Raw genomic sequence first — 19,765 nt, 5'->3', positions numbered from 1 at the left:
CTAAGGAAGGAATACTTGTAGTCTCAGCCTACACCTCTTCCTCTTTTCCAACATCCTTCTCATTCTCAACATCCACATTCTCCTCTATGTCTTCATGATGTGCAGGAGGGACCTCATTTCTGGGAGCATTCTCAACTAGAGATCCACCCCAACGGGTGATACCCTTCTTCGGCCTCTACCCCTTACTCTTCCTCTACCCCTGCCTAGACTGCGGACTCCTCAGTGAGCTTACTGACGGGAGCTACGGGCCTGACACCATTGAAGCGAGTGTTAACCATCTACGGACAAAAGAGTGAATGAGATTACATACCAATTTGGATCATCAGATACCGATTGGAATCAAGTTATAGCATGAAAGGAGATAAGAGAAAACAAAGAGATTTCCTAAAGTCCTATAGCCTCCCAAAGAAAAAGTACAAACGTCTCTGTACCGTTCTGCAAGACTCTACTAGAATCATTTTGGTACACCGAGATCAACGAACCTAGGGCTCTGATAACAACTTTGTCACGACCCAGACCGTCATGATTGGCACCCACACTAACCCTCCAGTGGGAGAACCATTACTACAACCCAAACTAAACGACTTAACCAAAATACTATGCATTTAAAGATACGGCAGCAAGTTTAAATGCAGAAATAAACTGGAGTTCCCATAAACTCTAGGAGATCAACAAACAACTAATCAACTATTGCAGAAGTTAACCCCTAGAACTGAAAGTCAATGTACCAAAATATCTAAAGTGCAACAAGTCTAAGACAAAGGGTACATCCCTAACCAAACATAAGAAGTATCTAAACAATAATCTGAGTCCGAAGGACGTGGACTAAATGAAATGAAGGACCACATGGCAGCCCGAAAGAACTGGCTCACTCTTGAAATCTGGTCAAGATCACTGATCTCCTACTTGAGCTCTATCAATAGCCACCTGGAGATGCCATGTACTCAACAAAGAACGAGCAAGTGCAGTATCAGTACATAACCATAGTGTATTGGTAGGATCATGCGGCTATTTCCATAAGTGAAACATATGTAAGTTGTCACAACAAGGTAAACAAGAAATGCATAAAATATATACACATTTATCATTTCAAGAGAAAGGTACAATTCCACATTCTCAGTAACAAATGAATATGGCAATTCAATGGTCCTCTCATGGAACCCATACCCAAAATGTTAGTGTACCGAAACGTGGTACCCGATCCCAATTAGTGTGTCAGAACGTGACAGCGCTCCAATATAAGTGTCGAAACGTGACACCCGAGCCCAGTTAGTGTGTCAAAACGTGAGACCCAATCCATTCAACATAACCATAATCATAATCACACTCATGTGTACATTCTCGTAATCATACAATCAAGTGTTGAATCATGGCATACATTTGTTCATTCAGACTCATTTCATTAGGTTTGATCAACAAGGCTTCTGTCACACACATACATGCATTACAATGAAGCAATTACCAACATACATCACGCAAACAAGAAATCAAACCATCACCTACCTTGAAACAAAGCTTGAATCCCCTTAAAGCACTTGAATCTTCCCTTTCTGGATTTTTTCCGCTTGTTCTAGGTCTACAAACAACAATTTAATGTAAGGATCAATTAATTAAGGTCTAATTACCCAAATTATAACAAACCCAATAACCCAAGACTAAACCCATGATCCTAAGGTGCAGCTAGGGCTCTTTCCCACCATCAAATTTAGTCCAAAACCCTCCCCCAATAATAATTAACCAAGAATCTAAGTTCTACGGATCGAAAAATGGATTAGGGGAGTAAAATCCTTACCTTTAGTGCTAGAAGAGCTGGAAAACCTTACAGAAATATCTCTGGGTCGTCTCTTAGCTCTCAAGAATGAAACTTGCATATATATAATGTTTTTGGGGTTTAATCCTAACTTAAGTCGTGACTGGCCCACCGTAGCGGGACCCAACCTCCCACAATGGCCCCACCCTGGTGGGATAAATATCGCCCTGGCGGCTTGCACGAGGATAGAGAGTCAGAATTAAAGTTTCAAAACCCCATTTCAGAACACACCTTCAACCCTTGACATTCAAAAACTAATAGGTCATGCTAAGATCAGTTTCGGGGGTTCTACTCACTTGATTTTGATTTCATAGTCATATGGGTTCCTGAATATCTTGGCTATCCCCTCATGTAAACAAATTCATTATTGAATCTCTCATTCATTATCAGATTTTCCTAGATCTCGCATGACTCAGATTTCATTCAAATCTGAACTAGGCTAGGAATTTTCAAGTTACTAACAAAAAGTTTTCTAGCCCAATTTCTTTCCCCATTGATTTTCTATAACGACGAAAACAGGTTGTTACAAATATGTAGTTCTTTAGCATGTAAATAAATAAATTTCTTTGATTGAGAGTATTATAGAATTTCATTACATCTAACGTAATGGATTTTCACTGCATAATTGTTGTAATACTGAACAGAAGATGATAGATTGGATGTGATTATTAATATTCAATTTATAATTTGTTAGTAATTTTATTTTTTATTTAACAATAATTTGATGATATTAATTGTGTCGATGAGATTATAATAGTGACGTGATGGAGGCTACTCTGGAGGATTGCCGATGGAGGCCAAGTTGAGGACTTACGGCAATGGCGCCATGGAGGACTGTAGAAAGAAGAGGAGTAATGAAGATAGAAGAAGAAAGAGGGAAAAAAAGAGAAAATAAAGTTAATAAAATAAGAAAAAATTAAAATGAAAATAAAGATTAAAAATTTAAATTTTACACATGGCAGATAATAATTGGTGCATGATTGCACTTCCTTTATTGCAATTGAGGGTGGATGAAAAGTGAGATATTTATAACACTTTAAAATTGTCTAAGCACGTAGTAGGACTCCCGAAAAGTTCAAGTGTCTTTTAAAAAAATAGGTTTTACTTTAATGGGGTAATGATGTATGAACTTCTAAAAATAATCCTTCCTATCGCTCCTTTACAAAAAATAATTCCTTTCAATCTTCAACTTTATCCTCCCAACGTCTCTTTTGTTTTTCCTTCATATAGCTAGCTAGACCTAACACATATGAATTAGAGGTATCACTATTTTTCATAGATATTGTCACTTGAAGTTCTAGTCGCTTGTTTAAAGGCTCATTGATAATCTCAATTCTCAAAAGTTGTATTTTCACCTAATTGCAACAAATGATTCTTTCTCTAAATAATCAACAACAAAGGTCCATTCTTTACCATTGAAATGCTAATTTAATCTTATCCATTTATGAATTTGTTTGATTATGCGCTGAATAAATTTAGATTGAATAGTTCGTGAATTTGTGTATTAACATTTGATTCTTTTTATATTATATATGTTCATTAGTTTTGCCATCTATATTGGCTCCCAATCGGTTTGTTTGTGCATTTTGAAAACACGTAGTTTAATTTTGTTCATTTTGTAATAGAATTTTAATGTTTCATGCTAATTATGAGATTTATGCAAATTTTAAAGTAGAGCGAGATTTGTTTATCCGGTGAGCATAGGTTGAACGTCAATATGATATTTATCCGTTAATCTTTAAGAGTCAATTGTCAACGCAAGGATTTTACTGCATGATTTGTTGTCAATCTTAAGGATCTTATAGTCATCACTAGTTGAGTCATATTCCAATCTCCAACGACAATAGTTCCTTGGGAAAATTTTCAAATAGGGGAGGACTATTGATTCTCTCGTATACGGGTTCCATAGAAAAGGTAGGAAGTGTACTTTAAAGTTATTAAACCTGATAAGCGTCATAACATGGTAACAACAATATAATGTCCAATTTCATGATTTACTGTTAGAACTTCAGGGTTGTCAATGAGACTATTCGCTCGGTTATTTTTAAGAAATTATACCGTCCCAATTTATCAGATTTTTTTTTATAATGGATAACCAAAATTAGATTCTTTAAAATCATCTCAATCCTATCAGTTTCTCTTTGGTATTGGTATGGTTCGGTAATTTTCATTTTTTTTACTTTTAAACTACCACCTCAAAATTATTAAAATAGTTTTTCGCAAGTGTGTTCTTGAAGAAGCACTTCAATTCTTCACCACGAAGCTAAGAATGTAAAACCTTGTTACTATATTGTTTGATCTTAAACTTTTAATAAAAGTGTTTTCATAAGTTTTGTCGTATTGTTTGATGACTTTTGTTATAGTATCTTTTTAAAAAAATTGATTAATTAAAGGATAATTAATGGACAAATGCCCAAAGTCGTCACTAGAGGTCTAGGACCTAGGTTATATTTACATTTGAAAAATGTTAGAAAATACATTTATATAAAATTTAACATATTGTTAATATATAAATATACTTGCATACATGTAAGGTTATTCGATTCATTTTGGGAATTTTTCGATCTTCTTTTATAAATTAAAAAGACCATCTCAATTGTTCAGTACTGATATACACTTACATAAAAGTCCATAATTTTATTTTTAAAATGATATAAATTGGTTCGGTACGATTCAGTTGATTTGTTTGATTTTTTCATATTCTTTTGACACCCCTAGTAAGAAGGACAATCAAGTTTGTATACTTGCTCAACCTGTTGAACTGACAATAAATAAGAACAATACAAGGAAAATTCCTCATATTCATAGTACCATTGGTTAACAAGGGTTTTTTGGGAATTCTTGTCATTCCTCGCATGATTGAGATGTTTCATCGAAAAGTAAGACTTGACAATCAATGTCATCCATAACTTCGAAACACATTTGACTCATAGAAGTGACCGCATAGGTAGCCTGCTCAGGATGTCTGTAGCCACATTAACATCCGTCTTTTTTTTATTTAATTTGAATGTTTTGCAATTCTTTTCCTTCGAAATAAAAAATTGAAGATTTTACCTAATTAACTCATCGAGTTAAACTAAAAATAGCTGACAATTGTATTATATATATATATATATAAATCCATCAAAATATATTCGACAGGATAGTCGAGATAGTAGTGTACCTTTGAAAGAAGCTGCTTCAACTTTTCTCTATTGCTTATGATTTCCTAGCTAGGGTTTTCCTATTGGGAATGATTTAATTAAGGCCGCTAATTGAAAAAGTGGTTTGGTCGTTAATTAAGTAATTATCTTTATATTATTGACCCCTAAAATATATGGCAAGAAAAAAGAGTTCTAAAATATAGGGAAACTTCCACACATAGCCACTCAAAAATAACTTAATTACGCTCCATAACTATAGTTTGTTAATTAATATATAAAAAATCCCTTTTAAGCAACAATTGTTGATTGACCAAACTTTTAAAAAATATTTTCACTCATACACTCTCAAAAGTGTTTTCAAAAAGAGCACTTTTGAAGGGACCTACTTTTTCCAACTTCGAAAGAAACAAAATTCTACTACTTTTCAAAAAAGCTTATTCTCTCCCAAAAATTTAACCAAATACCTCACCTTTTTAAATAAGCATTTTTATGGGAAAATAAACACTTTAAAGCATTCCAAAAGATTAGCCAATCATATATAACTGGATAAATAATCCACAGTGTACTACAAAAGTACAGAAACAAAAAGCATAAGATCCTAGAAACACGAAGAACCTTATCGAAGAGAATAGACTCAAAACATACAAAACAATAGCACGAAGTAGCATTGTGCTACATGAAACAACACAAAACGATAATACTTGCTGCTCCAGCAAACTGAAAGCTGATTCGTGTTCATGAACAATGATCAGGTTTCATATACACAAGTTTACACATTTTACTGGACCTTTAACTGATGAAGCAGTACATTCTTAAAGTTGTCAAATTGCAAGAGATCTCACCTCATCCACTTTCCAGATGTCTTCTTCATACTTATACCACCACATCAGCCCTTCATCATTTAGAGTACGCAGACACATGATGCATGAGTCACTCATGAAGGTTAGGAATTTGTCTAACCTAGATGTTTTTTCAAGAATTGATTCATCAAGCTTGGTCAGAATATTCATCGGTGCGGATGGAGGGTTTTCAGTAATTATGCAATGAGATATGTTGAGCACTTTCAACTTTTTTAACTCCTCCAAGAAAATAACCAGAGCAGGTTTAGATAAACTCGTGCACCTCACACTCAACACTTTCAAGTTTGGAAGAAATGATACCGGTGTAGATGCAAACAGCATATCACACGGCCCCCATAATCTTGCGCTCAGAAATTTTTTTGCAACTCTTGGCAATTTCCTCAATGACATATGCAAGATTTTTTATAATAAGCTTCGTTAGTGATTCAAGATCTTCCCATATATGAATAGCCCTGCATATTGATTGGTGTTTTATTTTGTTTCAAGAAGACATAACAAGGTGTTTAAGTTGTGGGCACCTGAAAAAGAGGAGATCTAATTAACTGTTGCTTTTCCTGTAAGAACAATGTAAAATTATAGGGAATCTAATATTTCTGAAACAATGCTTGTTGTATGGTTTCTTGATTTAAGTTATAATTATAATACTATAGAAAAATGAAAGTTTATACGGGGAATACCTCTCGGCAGTCGAAGTTAACTGATTGTCGTTAACATACACAATGTTCAAGCAAATATTTAGGAGGCGGGTTAATTTTTCTTGAGATGAACTGTCGACATATACATGCGACTTCCTTCGAAATCTGATGAAATTTGATTGCAATACTGACAAGTCCAGCGTTTTCGAGAGAAGTTGATCAGAACAAACCAATTTCCATGCACGCCAAACTTGAGGAATTACCGATATCAACTAGAAGAGGTTATAGAACTGAAATATCTTCACCAAGATATCATTATCAAGGTCCTTCCATCTCCTTACAGGAAAATCTCCTTCCATCACAACAACTTCAATCTTTTTTGAATTTGAAATGGCATCATAAAAGCTTTAATCTCCTAAAATCGTGTAGAAACAAGAAACGTTATTACTTCTCTAGATCCATGAAGAATATTTGAATTTTGGACATCAAATTGATGTTGCTGATTGTCAATTTATGATTTTACTTAGACCATGAAAAATAAAAAGTTAACCCTCTGCAATATGAAGAAACATAGAAGATTGTACAAATACATCTGAGGAGTACCAGGATTCCCAAAACCATGCCTTAAATCTCAATATTTTAGAATAGATTGTATGGTCCATTTGTAACTATTCCGCCCTATGCGGATTCAAACTTACAATACAACTTTACAGCAACTTAAATGGAGTGATATGGATATTGAGGAGTCCTATACCACACACCATCATACCATTCACATTTCTACAACAACCAGTCCTCGATATGCACTCAAGCCATACACCATCATTGGTTTCACAACTATCTTACAAAACCTATTTCATTGTGGTTTGTATCTCCTTATTGCATAACACTCATATACTTCAAGTATAAGATTTTTATATGTTGGATGTTGGTTTATCAGAATATTGACTTTTGATGTGGAAATGAGCCTAGACACTTTTGATGATCCCAGATCCAAATAGAGGAGTGTTGTGGCAAACAAATGGTCATCATAATATTAGTTTATCCTCACAGTAAGGAATTAATAAGAGAAATGATGTCAAATATTTTGTTAAGTCCTAAAAGAAAGCATCATACAAATTGGGACAAATGGAGTATTTATAGATAGTTTTCAACAACAGAACCAATGATAGTTGGTAGGGGGTCCGTATATGACTAAATTCTATATCGAAGGCTAAACTAGCAAGAAAACTTGATGGATCTTCAATCCATTTCTGACGAAAGCTGAAAAAATAGTTCTTTTAGGTTAAAACTTACAACCTAAAAGCACAAAAATATGTTTAAAGGAAAAGGTGAGAGGTCCTAAATGAAATTGATAGTCTATGAGTATGAAATATTAGGAATCTTGATGAATATCAAATTTCTAAATCAATCATCCAGGTTGAAGTATACATAATTCAGAAGGGATTCCTTTAATGTTCTTAAGTACTTCGTTCATTTCATTTTTTGTGAAGATGTTTGACTGATCAAGACATTTAACATGTTAGTTTGGTGTTATACTAATAATGGAAGGAACTAATAAATTAATGGTTGAATAGAGATATCACATTAAAATTAAAGAGGAAATAATTTATACATCTTAAATTCTTAAACCGGTCATAATTATATAAATAGGATGTTTCAAAAAGTATGGAACATTCTAAAATGGGAAAAGAGCCGTATAAATTGGAACATAGGAGTACAAATATTTCAGGATGCAGAATATTCATCCAAGGACTTAAATAATAGATAGGAAGAGAACTTGAATGAAATGGTACTTCACTGTGGTTCTTGTCTTCTTCTCATAAACAAATTAGAATTCTCACCATCCATCATGTTTCTCAAATGAGTAAAGTATCAATTGAAGTATAAACGGTCAATTATGGAACATCAATATTACTCAAGATACATGTGGAATAAGGTCAATCCATGTCGGATACTTTGACTAGAGTCCATAGAAAAAATTGGGAGGGAAATTGAGTTTTTTATTTTATTTTGAGAAAGTTAACTAGTATTATAAAGAAGTACACCAATAGACTATAGTGGACTCCTGTAGTAATTACATCAAAAGTATCGAGCGATTGTTAATAAGAATCTAAACACCTATCTCCCTCATAAACTATCTAAGAATAGGTGATGTCCCCCAGATCCTTAGGTACAGTATGTATATACCAAAAGTAAAAGGTTACTAAACAGTTCATTTTAAGTCTTTGGAAAGGGATATTGTTGTTCTCAAAACATCTCTGATTTGTCTCTCTCCATATTGTCCACTAGAGTAGGCAGGGATAATCTTCTATCTCTCCTTGTGTCCTGACTATTTCCATCTCTATTCCAACATGCTAGGACTTCTGCAGTATTTCTAGGACTCCTGCAAGTTAGGTGATGGAGAAGGAGAAAATAAATTTCATTTGGTCAAGTGGGATGTCGTCATAATCAACAAAAAAGAGGGAGGGTTTGAGAATAATGAATTTGAAATCCCACAATAAGAACCTTCTGTTAAAATGGCTTTGGAGACTAGCAACAAATGATCAAAGCTTGTAGAAAGACATTATCACTACAAGATATGGAAAGGAAGGATCATGGACTACTAAGGAGGTTAATACTCAATTATGGTGTGGGTCTATGGAGAACTATTAGAAATCAGTGGTCAGGAATGTGGAGTAATTTATTATTAATGTTGGAAATGGGACAAAAACCTTGTTCTGGAATGATATTGGATGGGACAAATACCTTTGAGACAACAGTTCCAGATATTTATATTCTCAATCAACAGAAAATGACTACAATTCTAGAAGTCAGAAACCAACTCTATGCAATTTTTCTTGTTATTAACATTTAAATCTCTTTTTATCTCAAAAAAAAAATTAAATGTTAATAACAAGAAAATCCGCATTTGATCATACCACACTAATAATTGAAATGCAAAAAATCAAGATGTACAACTTCAGACAACCTTGAATTAGGATCTGTAAGGGAAAAAATCAAATAGCCAGAGAAAGGAAAACAATAGTTCCAAAAGGTGTACACTGAATTCCCTTGATTCCCACAACTTTTGGAATCAGGATCCAACATTAGTCAAAAATTAATCTGGAAAACCACCTTAAAGAATGTAAGGAAAAAACAAAGAGAGAGATTAAGCACATGCCTTTAGATTGTTGGTTCACTTCAGTGTGTGAAAAATAATTGGGTGAAAACTGTGGGATGATAGTGTAGTTTTGATGAGGAGTGAGATTCCGATAAGAGGAAATGACCATAAAATCCCTCATGCATTGGCAGGTGTCCGCTGTCAGACTTTAATAATAAAGAGTACCTACAACTCCTCACTGCCAAATGGAAGTGCCATCATATCATTCACACCTCTAACTTGATTCTGGTCAACAGTCGTTGATACTTTTTTCATTTTATGCTTCGGAGACATCCTACCTGTTTTTTTTTATAGATGACAAAAAAAGGAAGATCAAAGTGATATTTTCTTTTGACTTTATACCTTTAATTTTTAACTCCCTAAACTATTCACATTTTATCACTTCATCCCTTAAATTATGGGGTATTGTAGTTAAACCTTGAACTATAGGCCAATTGATACGAAGAGTAATAGTCAAAAAGAGCATTTATGAGGTCCGACATTTTCTCTGATTTACCTCATTTAGTGCATTTTCATTACTTGAACGGAAGCTTATGCCTTATGCAAATTGAATATACTATGCTTATGCCTTACCTTAATTTTGTTTCTTAAAACCAAAGTTAAAATTGACTGGTAAATTCATTTTTAGAGAGAATCTTATTCATTTTTACAGTAATTTTTTCTTCTCCAAAATAAGTAGGCATTTGGCCATATATTCAAGATTGAATGTAGTTCTCAAATTTGAGAAATAAGTTCAAAAGTGTAAAATGAGTGGAAGACCAAGTTATAAGTTGTTTCAAATTTGAAATATAAGTTCAAGTTGGATTTGAAATTTTCAAGGACATACACTTACTTTCAAATGAAATGTTAAATTTCTAGGAAAAGAAGTGAATATTTTCTTTGATGAAGTTAGATTTTAGTACCGACAACTTCAGCGTCTCCTAGAGAAGTTGATCACAACGAACCAATTGCCATACATTACAAACATGAGCAAGTCCAGCAGACAATTCAAAAAGGTCAAAAGACTGGAGTACCTTCACCAAGATATTATTATCAAGGTCCTCCCATCTCCTATCAGGAAAATCTCCTCCCTCCATCACAAAAACTTCAATCTCCTAAACTCCTATAGAAACAAGAAAGGTTATTACTTCTCCAGATCCATGAAGAATATTTGAATTCCTGACGTCAAATTAATTTTGTTGATTGCCATTTTTATTCGTGTGAATATACTCAGACCATGAAGAACAAAAAGTAAAGCCCTGCAATACAAAGAAGCATAGAAGAATGTACAAATACGTCTGAGAAGTACTGGAATGCCCAAAGTGAAGAAACTACGAAAATATGAACTGGATCTTAAGTTGGTTGTAGATAACAACGGAGAACTAAGTTTTTTCTGCCATAGCTGTAGGAAGTATCACATTTTGGATAAAAATAGTCATTATCAAAAGCAAAATGATACAAAAAGGAGGATGTAACAATGTCGGAACTATATTTTAGCAAAGAGTAGTTAAAAGATACTAAAGTAGTACTAGTCATAAAGTTAGGTGAAAGTAAAAAACATCATGTCAAAGTTTTACATCTATTCGTTGATTGAATTCCTAAGACTTGTCAAAGATATATAAACAATACCAGTAAGGGTACAATAATAACTATGCCTTAATCCCAAATGTATGGTTCCTTTGCAACCATTCCACTTTACCCGGGTTGAAATTTTCAATACTACTTAACAACTAGCTTAAATGAAGTGATATGGACATTAAGGATCTATATAGACAACCCCGACTTGTTTGGGATTGAGGTGGAGTTGTACATTATAACAAGTATGAATCAAAAGCTAAACTAGTTGAGGTTGGCTATAGGAACACTCAATATCCATTCTGCTCCATTTGTAGCAGTTCCATTCCAATACTAGGATAATTATTATGGATTCTCTATTACTAAAGGTTATTTATATTTTCTACCGAAATGTAAATCAATAATGAACAAAAAGGACTCCTGGCAAACAACATAGTTAATATAAGTGTTGCAACATAAAATAAACCTTAATCCTAACTGGAATTACTATGGATCTCGTGCTTCATTTATATTTTGTTTTTTGCTAATTCAACAAGAATTTCAAGAACTTGTAACTTGTAAGTCCCTTTAGACAACTTTGTCCATGTAATTGAATTGTTTATCTCATCCATTATCATTCAACCATCATAGTATTACACTGTTGCATTTGAACTTCTAATGTAGACATTTCTAAACTATAATTCAGGGTCTTCTTTCCTTTAATCTTCTACATGTGATTTTTGTACCTTGTCATAATCATCACTTATATTGTCTAGCTTTGTATGACCACACACCATCATACCATTCACATTTTAACAACACTCATTTTGTTTGATATGTCGAACCATAGATACCAAAAATTCACGCCATACACCATCATTGGTCTCACAACTTTCTTATAAAACCTATCTTTCATGTTGATATGTATCTCCTTATCACATACCACTCCTTTTAAACAGTAAGGCTTTAACTTATGTGTTGTGTCTTCGTCTATCAGACTATCACACTATTAATGTGTAAATAGAGCCTAGACATACGAATGATCTATGTGAACTCACTCTGATGATCTCGGATCTGAATAAAGAAGTGTTGTTGTAACTTAACTATCAACCTAATACTAGTTTATCCTTACAGTAAGGAATTAATAAGAGAAATGATATCAAATATTTTGTAATGTCCAGAAATAGAGTGTCATATAAATTGGGAGAAATAGAGTGTTGATAACAAGTTTTCAACAACATAACCAATGATAGTTAGTAGCGGGATATGTATATGACAATTCTAAATTGAAAGCTAAATTAGCAAGTAAAACTGATGGATCGTCAATCCTCTTCCAATAAAAAGCTAAAAAAACACAAGTAATTTTAGATTAAAACTTAGCACCTAAAAGCACAAAAATATGAATGGGACTTGAGTCCCACATCGGTACTGAAATGTGTCGTTGTGGGGCTTATATAACCTTGGGCTCTCCCACTTTAATAGCTAGCTTTTGGGGTGTGATTCTCCCTGAATTATACAAAGGGTATGATAGCCACCCACTACTCTTCGTACACATCGTGCCATGAATGGTGATGCAGGTATTGTAGTGTTCGCTCAAGACTAGTTGTTTCTATCGCACGATCATGGAGGACGAGAGCTTGGCGGTTTGTTATGGTTCATTGCAAGGTATGAGACGTATAAATAACAGTTGTAAATTGAATGATATTATTTTATAATAGTATAGATAACAGTTTGCATATCACAAAATTTTATGATATCAAACTAAACGATAGTACAGTGCACCCATCTTCTCAAAATCCAGGATACACCTCTTACAGAACAGTTTGCAAGGATGGAAATTGAGAGAAGATGTCTTTCTAGAAGGATATATAGTCTGGGAAATGTCCTTTGAAGCAGACTTTTCTTGAGCTATACAACATATGACAATTTTAGGTGCTACTATGGCAGACCTATGGATAGAACAACGGTGGAGCCTCCTTCTAAGAAGGAACCTCAATGACTGGGAATAAACATTATAGAAGTTTTTCAGAATACAATCCCTCAAAGCTTCATCTTACAGAATAGAAGGGCAACTTGGTGTAGAAGGTGGATAGAAAAAGTATTTTTATTGTCAGGTCAGCTTACAAAGACTTGACAGGAACAAATATCAAAGAGATAGGGTGGCCATGGATATTTATCTGGAAAACCAAAAAGCCTTATAAGGTAAATTATTTTATGTGGTTATTGGAAAAGGAAACAGTCCTCAATTATGCAAACCTGAACAAGAGGAAATTTAACCTCTGCTCTAGATGCAACCTATGTGAAGAACTCGAAGAGAGAGTCAACCATCTCTTTTTGCACTGCAAATGGACAGACCAGTTGTGGCAGATGTTCATCGACAAGAGGAAGATCAAGTGGGTGCAACCTGGGAGAATCAAAGAAGTGCTAAGAAGCTGGAATAGAGATGGCAATGTAGTGAGGAAGGAGAAGATATGGAAGATGGTCCCTGCATGTATATGGTGGACAAACGGAAAGAGAGGAATCATAGATGTTTTGAAGACCAAAAGCGCAACATACATAAGATTAGGGCAGACTACTTAGGCCTTTATTATTTTTGGTGTAAACAAGTAGTTATAGATCGCACAGAAGATGGTTTTTAATGGAATTGATTGACTATAATTAGGTTTATTAGAATTCTATAAAGTGACAACTTTTGTGATGAGGAACTACACTTTGCAGTATACTTGGGGACAAATAAAAGTTAAGTCTACCATTCTCAATAAAAAAAAAACAAATGACCCCACACCTCTCTCTCTCTCTCTCTCTTTTTGTGTGTTTAGGGGGCGGAAGGTCCATGTCTATAAAGCCATCTGTTACTCAACTTTGCCAGTGATGTATGATTTCTCTTTAAAGGTAAGGTCATGAATATTCTACCTAATACAACATATCCCTCCAACCCAATATACATACATTTTTCAATTGCCTTCCAAATAATGTGAGGAAATTTAATTCTAAGATTTTGTCAAGTTGTTCTCCTAACTTTATTTTCATAAATTTGAAAGCTCAAATGTTTTCTCTTTTGCATCTTCTGGATGTTTTCAGTGAAACCTTTTACTTTGTCAAAATAATAATAAAAAAAAATATTTCCCATCAATCTCTCAAACAACTAATCATGTATCTAGATTTCACAAGTTAGATTCCCCGAAACCCAATTTTGTCTTTGTAATTAGAAAAGGAATAACCGAGGCACCATTTTCATTTAACATACGCAAGTAAAAAAAGCTGCAATAATTTTCCAAAAAAAGCTACATTCTCGATTGGATCACAACGAGAAATGAAAATCGTCGCGATAACAAAATGATAAATCACAAGTAAATTAAAACCAATCTCGAAAAAGATTCAAACTTAAAGAAAAAAAAAGATCTGCATTTGGTCATACCTCACTAATAATTGAAATAGTGAAAACCAAGAAGCAAAATTCAAATAAGCATAAATTCAAACTTGTATGGGCAAAACTCAATTGTTTCTATAGTTCAATCCCATCAAGTGCCAAAAAAGGGGAAAAGAAAGATTTGCAAGGTATACACCGAATTCTTTTAATATTCACACAACTTATGGAATCAAGATCAAACTCGAATAAAAATTTAAACAGAAAAGCAACCTTAAGGAATGGAAAAGAAAGAGAGATTTAGAACATGCCTTCAGAACATAGGTGAAGTGTTGTGAATGGCATACAAAGGTTGGATAATTAGTTCACTTTAATAGTGTGTAAAAACAAACTGGGTGAAAATGTAGGATGATAGTGTAGCTGTGATGATGAGTGAGATTCGGATACGAGGAAAATGACGAAAATAACCCCCACACATTGGCAGGTGCCGGCTATCAAACGATAATCTGATTGAGAGCATCCAAATGTAAGTGCCATCATATCTACACCTACGGTAACTTAATTCTGGTCAACCGTTTTAATTTTTTTTAGCTTACTATGAGAATAGTTAAAAGTACCATCTTTTCTACATTGTTTAGACAAATGAAAAAGAATTTCTCTTTCTTCCTATATAGAAAATATTTGTATTAAAATTTCTCTTTGTGAAGGTGAACTAATGTTACAGATTATTATTTTTCTTAACTCTTATTGGGATTTTGAACAGAAAGAAAAATAATTCTTAGTATACATTTTCATAATCACTCTTCACTTTATTATTTAGGTTTTTGGAAAAAACATACACGCTTTTGTTTACTAGAAAAAAGTCGAATTTGTGACAAGGTTAAGGTCATGCAGATTGATTGACAATTAAAATAGAGATTAAGTAAATACAGTTTTGAAAGTGTGTAAATAACAACAATTTAATTAAATTAGCGAACAAATCTGTAAAATCGAAAGTGTTGTTGCTGCAGCTATAGTTCCGGTGGCAACTTTGAGTGTTGATTCCAGAATCGGAGGTTTCAGTTCGAATGTTTTCTTTGAATTTGCCTTAAACGAGAAAAGGGTGAAATAAAGCTTAAGGTTGAGCAAATATCAATATAATGCCTTGTACTGTAAGAATTTCAACCCATTTGCAAGAGAATAGTTCGACAATTTATAGGCAATAAGTAGAGTACATCAACCAATGAAATTGCTCCACTTGGGCCTCATAGTACACCGTCCAATAGAAACACTACATTTGGGCATTATACTGTTATGGATCATCTGTAATCCTGCCATGATTTGCAGGATTCTGTATGGACTAGCTAACATGTTTGTCAAGACACAAGCGACTTTCAAAATTGGCTACCGTGGTTGAGGAGCACATGGTGGCCTCCAAATCTATGCTGCAAATGATATGAAAAAACAATCATGCCTCACTCATTAATCAAGGTGAAGAATCACTCCTTTCTACCTCAATGGCTGGAAAAACGAATATCACAGTTGTGGAACATCAATGGTGATGAAATTGGTTTCTGACAATTTTTCTCTTTCAAGGTCATCACCCTCTCGTATCACAACACTCGGATAGTTGGTTGATTGTTTAAGGAAATTGATAATTTGAATTGATTGGATATCGTTTCCATCTACCTTTTTGTAACACCTCGAAAGTGTAAAAGGTAACTTGGAAAGAAAAAAGTTACATAAAGTTGGTGTTGCAGAGCTGGATGAGCCAATGTACTAGTCGTGTGAGTCTCAGATCAAATCATACAAGCCACCACTAATGTTCGTGGATGGATTAACGATCTGTAGTTGGTCTCGTGGTTGTAGCCTTCAGAAACATGGAATTTCAGTATTGTATTCTACGAAGGTTCCATATGGACCACTGAAGGAAATACGGTTCGTACAAATTACTAGTGGTTTCAAAACTCTTGTTCTACGAGGAGGCTACACGGACAATACAAGAGATGACGGATCATAGAAGAGGGTACAGACCGTAGATAGAGTCCGTGGAGTGTGTTCGGTAGTTAATTCTTAGGGTTATTTGGGTATTTTCCTACCCTTTTAATTCTTATACTACATCATTTTAGGCTTATTTTGGAGACCTATAACTGATTCTAAGATCCAAACCCCAACCAACTCACTCTCATTGTCTCAAACTCCAATTTTCTCTCAAGTCTTCCTTTCCAAGCAAGCTAGGGTTTCAAGCATTCCAAGCCTCCATTGAAGACTTACATTAGGGATTTGATCAAGGTATGTGGGAAATTCATCACTGGTTCCTCTTCATCGATTGAGTCCCAAAGAAACCTAAAATTCTACTTTATAATTCTTAACCAATTCTAGGGTTTTCATGATTGATCTTATTATGCATGATTTGATCATATTTCAATATTTTCAAGGATATTTTCATGATCCCATATCATGCAAGTATTTTATGATATGATTCAAGCTATGTTGATGTGCATGCATTACGATATGAAAGATTTTATGAATCAAGGATGCTTTCGGATAAATCATCAATCATTATTTTATGAAAATTGAGGCTTTGGATTGAAGTACCTCCTTTATGAAAGAATGACATGATTTAGATACTTCCGATTGAAGTAATTCTTACTTTGAAAAGACTATCATGATTTAGATGCTTTCAATTAATGTGTCTTTTATGAATATGTTATAAAATAATAATTTTGAAGGAGCTTTTCTTATGATTATATATGAATGATTTGATATTACTAGATTGTTACCATTTCAAAGATTATGAATATGAGTATCCATGTTTCCCGTTGAGAGTTTACTTAGCATCGAGTTAGACTAGTGGCGATTACCAGGTCCCAGAACTACGCACCCCCGTAAAATATGTCCCGATTAGACAATCACTAGTGGATTCGACTAAGCTCATGATTATGGTTCTTACCTTGGCAAGTAGGGCACTCTCTTTTTGGTGTGGGAGTAGTACACTAAACTAGATGTTATAACTCACATGGTTTCTGTCGGTTAACGACAACTCCCACAAAGATTTATGACTTCCTCAAAGACTTACGTTATGATTATTATTTAAAGAAGAGTGCATGACCTTGTACTATGTTTTATGAAATCATATTATCATATTTATGTTATGTTTACTTGGTTATTGCATTATCATGTTTTCAGGCCCATCATGCCATCATGTTATACTCATGCACCGTTCCCCATATTCAGTACATTCTGAGTGCTGACCACATACATTTCTTATTCCTATATTGTTTTATAATATACATTTTGACGAACATTGTAACACCCCGGATTCGAGAAAGAACAAATTTTAGCTTTTCAGAAGTTGTAGGTTCCACCGATGGAGGCCACCTACGAATAGTAGGTCAAACCACGGACCATAAGTGGGGTCTGTGGTGGGCCGCCTCAACTGCTCCCTCAGAACCCCCAGAATTAACAGCCAAGTCTTGACCAACGGCAAGACCTACGAACCGTAGGTTAGACCACGGTCCGTGGTCCGGGCCGATGGATTAGACCCCTAGACTTCAGCCTTTAGACACCAAACAATGACTGACAGTACGGATCGTCAGTCAACCTACGGTCTGTCGGTCACCAAGTCGACTTTTAGTGTAGGGGTAGTTGGGTCGTTTCCTAATTATTTAATCCCTAAACTACTTCGTTTTTTTCAGTTTTAGCCTATTATTCTAGACAGATTTTACCCTAAACCATTATTCTCTAGAATTCACCAAGATTAGAACAAAAAAGATGAGGAAGAGGTGACCTAAAATTCTCCAAGAACACAACAAATTTTCTTCAATACCAGTCCCGAAATTGAATGATTTCTCTGCGAAATTCGTCACCAGGTACGTGGGGTTTCACTAGTGGATTCCTTTCATCCAATAGGTCCCTAGAATTCAGTCAAATTCTTGATTCACTATATCTTTCTTAGACCTAGGGTTTCTAAAACTTTAAATAGTGGTTTTGAGTTAGCTCTTAGAGTATTCTTAATCAGATTATCATGTTTTCGTGAAATCATTGCTTAGTCCTTTGCATGAAACTCAGAACCCTAACTTTGTAGATTCTCTTAGTTCATGAATTACACATGCTAGGTCAGTTAGACAGATATACATGCTTCAGCTTTCGAATGTCACATTATCAATATATATAATTGTTACATTCTCAGATTTGCATGTCAGTATTTTGTGTTATTCAGTATTGCAGTATATCATTCATAATGTATCATATACATATTTAGTTGAGAATAGGCTTAGCACCGAGTGGACTAGGGTTTCAGCGTACCCTCATAGTACCAGAAGTACGTGCCTCCATAGGTTAAGTCCCCTTTGTGGGCATCAGTTTTAGTGATGACGCACATCATGCTTTTATACCCCTGGCAAGGTATATCGGACCCTTCAATGGGGTGTATACATCGGACACCACGGTTAGCTCACGTTGTGGTTATGTCGGTTACTAGTGTCTCCCACAGTCATACTCTAGTGCATTTGACCAGCTTTTCAGTTATATTTTAGTATTCATTCTCAACATGTTATGTACTTGGTCATTGCATTCAGTTCAGTTCGCTTTAAGTATATCTCAGTAATTCCATTATGTTCAGATTATGTCATTGCTCAGTACGCTTTGTTCAGTTTAAATGTTTTGTTCAGATTATATCCATCCTGCATGCTCAGTACCTTCCAAATACTGACACATACTATGCGCTACACCCTTTCATGATGTAGGTTCAGGTTCTCAGCATCCAGATCATATCCACATTCCACAACTTTAGTGGTGAGTCCTCATACTTCGAGGACAGTAGACATGTTTTCAGATTTAGTCTTGCATTTCAGTTTCAGTTTTGCTAGGGTTAGCGAGGACATGTCCTAGTAACTCTAGTCAGTTAGAGGCTTTTTCAGACATAGTTTAGATTCAGCTTTGGTTTTTGAGTGATTGCTCAGTATCACTAAACTCTTAGAATTTTATATATATTCAGACCAGTATTGGGTATTCCCCATTATTCATTTATCTCATGATTTAGAATCCACATTAGTTCATCTTTTCATAGATATATTTTGTTTGCTTATGATATGCCAGCTCAGGGTTAGCTTAGGGTCACTCGTGATCCTAGGTCCCGTGTTTACGTCTAGGGGCGAGCTTCGGGGAATGAAACACATCACTCACTCTGCGGTTAGCATTGGATCCTATCAGCTTGATCAAACTTGGTGAGTCTTAATGGTTCGGGGACGACCACACTTATGCTTCGTGTCAT

The 19,765-nt window shown here is 34.6% G+C and overlaps 1 protein-coding gene and 1 pseudogene across 1 annotated transcript in view; one reads left to right on the top strand and one right to left on the bottom strand.

Moving 5' to 3' along the window:
* LOC125858376 (serine/threonine-protein kinase Nek6-like) overlaps positions 1–19,765 on the top strand; it is a 1,100,283-nt gene that overhangs the window by 231,793 nt on the left and 848,725 nt on the right. The gene's annotated exons all lie outside the window — the stretch shown is intronic.
* Positions 5,712–10,687, bottom strand: LOC125858390 (F-box/LRR-repeat protein At3g48880-like; annotated as a pseudogene).

This window comes from Solanum stenotomum, chromosome 3, assembly GCF_019186545.1.
Source record: "Solanum stenotomum isolate F172 chromosome 3, ASM1918654v1, whole genome shotgun sequence".
Classification (NCBI taxonomy): Eukaryota; Viridiplantae; Streptophyta; class Magnoliopsida; order Solanales; family Solanaceae; genus Solanum; species Solanum stenotomum.
The sequence above is the reverse complement of the archived record's forward strand: the minus strand, read 5'-3'. Positions and strand labels throughout refer to the sequence as shown.